Here is a 2,643-nt window from a genome sequence, read left to right on the forward strand (position 1 = left end):
CTTACACATTAAATAGATTTTTACTTTGCCCTATAATTCCAGAAATTAAAACTTCATTAAATAAGAATGAAAATAAAGTCTAAGATGCTCTTAAGAAACTCACCTAGAAAGTTATGGTAATTTATTTAATTACAATCATGTTATAATTTCTTATGGTCCTCTACCAAAGCACTCAATTCCTTCTTAGCTTATCCAGAAAGTCCCAGATTTTAATAACTGGTTGATCTGATTTGTGTGACATTTATAATGAGACACTCCTTAATGTCCGCTGCTGTTTTATTTGATTGTTTTAAATGGAATCATACTTTCCCCCCTGTTTTGATGGCAAACAATATTTATTGGCATTTTTAAAAAACAGATTTTTAAAAGTGAGTAGCTTTTAAGCCTCTCCATGACCTACAGTGTAGGAAATTTGGCACATTTCATCTACTTACAATGTGTTAACTTTCCAAAAAATTTCATCCTGTATTGTTACACATCCATTTCTGTATTACTACAATTTCATCCTGTAGTATTATTTTCTTTGTCATGTTTCCCAGGCTTGGTAATAAGAGGGTAGGGTTCAGTTTATTCTGATCCATGCCCTAGAATGTGGAGCTGGGCTGGGCCCTCCTCCTCAGACTGACACAAAGCCAGTTGAACTGCTTTCAGTGCCAGGGATCCAGCTGTCACAAAGCAGGTTAGACAATCCTTGAGCATTTCTAATATCCGCAGACTTCAAGCAACTGTTCAAGGATTCATTCAGAACGCATGTCTCACATAACAGAGTCTCCAACTAACCCATTTTATTAAAAGGCATAAACTTTCCTGAGCTGCAGCTTACTTCATCAGTTCACAAGAGCATATTACTTTTAATTAAGTTTGTTAATTGGAAAGGGTGCTGCTGGATATTTTTTTATCCCCACAGATTAACACAGATCTCTTCCTACAATATATTTCATAACAAGTAACTCTGATTCCAAAAAAAAAAAAAAACAGCCTACAGTGTACCATTAAAACTCCAAAAGAGCACAGCTTGGAAGCCAGTGTTTAAGAATGTAAATCAGATGCAATTATACAATGCTTTGAACTCTCTCCCTTTGCTGTAATAGGGAAGATTTCATTTCCTGTCTTCTGTTACTCAACAATCATGGTTGTTTTGCAACAAACAAGCTGGCAGGGAAACAGACCCAACAGACCTGTCAGTGAAGCCTTCCCACCCAGTCACATTACACAAGCAGCAGTGTGCTGACAACCATCAGCCAGGATGAATATTCAGCTGGTTTGGGCAATCAGCTGTGATGACACCGGCAATATGCTATCTTCTCTAATTGTATTAACTTTGCTGGACAAAAATGAGATGCTTTCAACTGCTTTCACATAGAAAGTTCAACTGGAAGCTTGGTCACTATTTGGTGACAATACACCACCACTATTATATATACAGAGGAAACTAAGATGTGTCCTATCTCATGTGAGCAATGCAGCCAGAGTAGAAGGATCTTACATGTGTCACATATCTAGATGTGTTGTCCTCATGGAATTCTATCACTTTCATATTTCTTGTTAGACTGACAAGGAAATAATAGAGACAAGACTTGGGGGCACTGGAGATCTATGGAACACGTGTACAGTGTACAATTACCACTGAAAATTGGTTCTGTAGCAGGGCTTGTAAAATTGAGTCCTGTTGTGAGGCAATATCTATAGAAATGTAACATCTTCTTGGGGACATACGTACATTAATTCAGAAATCCATATAATGTAAGAATTGGAAGGGAAGGTCTAGGTCATCTAGCCCAACCACCTACTTCACACATCTACTGAACCATCACTAAACCAAGTGGCCATCCAGCCCTGTTTGGAACCCACCAACAAGGGAGAATCTATCATGCTCTATAACATAAAATGTTTCCACTGATTAAAAAGCTCTTGCTGTCTAGACTAACTGAATTTTCTGAATCTCCATTCTTTTAATGCCAACATGTTGGCCCCTCTCTTGTCCTCAGTTTTAGCACAGAACAGGTTTATCTCATCTTGCACATGACAACTTTTTGGATATTTGTAGACAACAATCATAGCTCCCTTCGGTTTTCTCTTTTGCAGGCTAAGCTTGCCTAGATCCTTTAATTGTTGTTTGTAGGGCTTGGTTTCCAGGTGCCTCACAGCCTGATAGCTCTTCTCCGAACCTGCTTCAGTTTCTCCATGTTTAGAACCAGACTGCTTTTTAGACTGCCTATTGCCTTTCTTTTTTGTTAAATGAACTTTCTTTTGATTTTTGTATTTATTTTTGTAAAAATGCATTTTAAAAATGATTATTGCAATGGGTTTGTTTAAGATAGTTTTTATTGTCTTGTATATTGTACCAGCTCCTCCTAGATGAAGCCTTTTATAAATGTGGCTTCTAGAGAGAATTAGATATTGTGTCCAACCATGCAATTATCAGAAGAATCCTTCTTTATCTGATCAAACAATTGATTACTATTATCCAGTATTATAAATAACTCCTCTGCAACTTGACTGGCCATTTCTTTTTGTTCCTTGTCAAAATGACTCTATCACTTTAAAGTATATTTAAAGTATATAATGTGTACACTATACACATTAAGTATATTTGTGCTTGGTAAACCTAAGAAGGGAAAGTCTGCAAATACAAATAGCAAC

This window comes from Python bivittatus, unplaced genomic scaffold (assembly GCF_059951505.1).
Source record: "Python bivittatus isolate LINGU-HERP-01145 unplaced genomic scaffold, Pbiv_v1 ctg000200_np1212, whole genome shotgun sequence".
In the NCBI taxonomy this organism is placed as follows: domain Eukaryota; kingdom Metazoa; phylum Chordata; class Lepidosauria; order Squamata; family Pythonidae; genus Python; species Python bivittatus.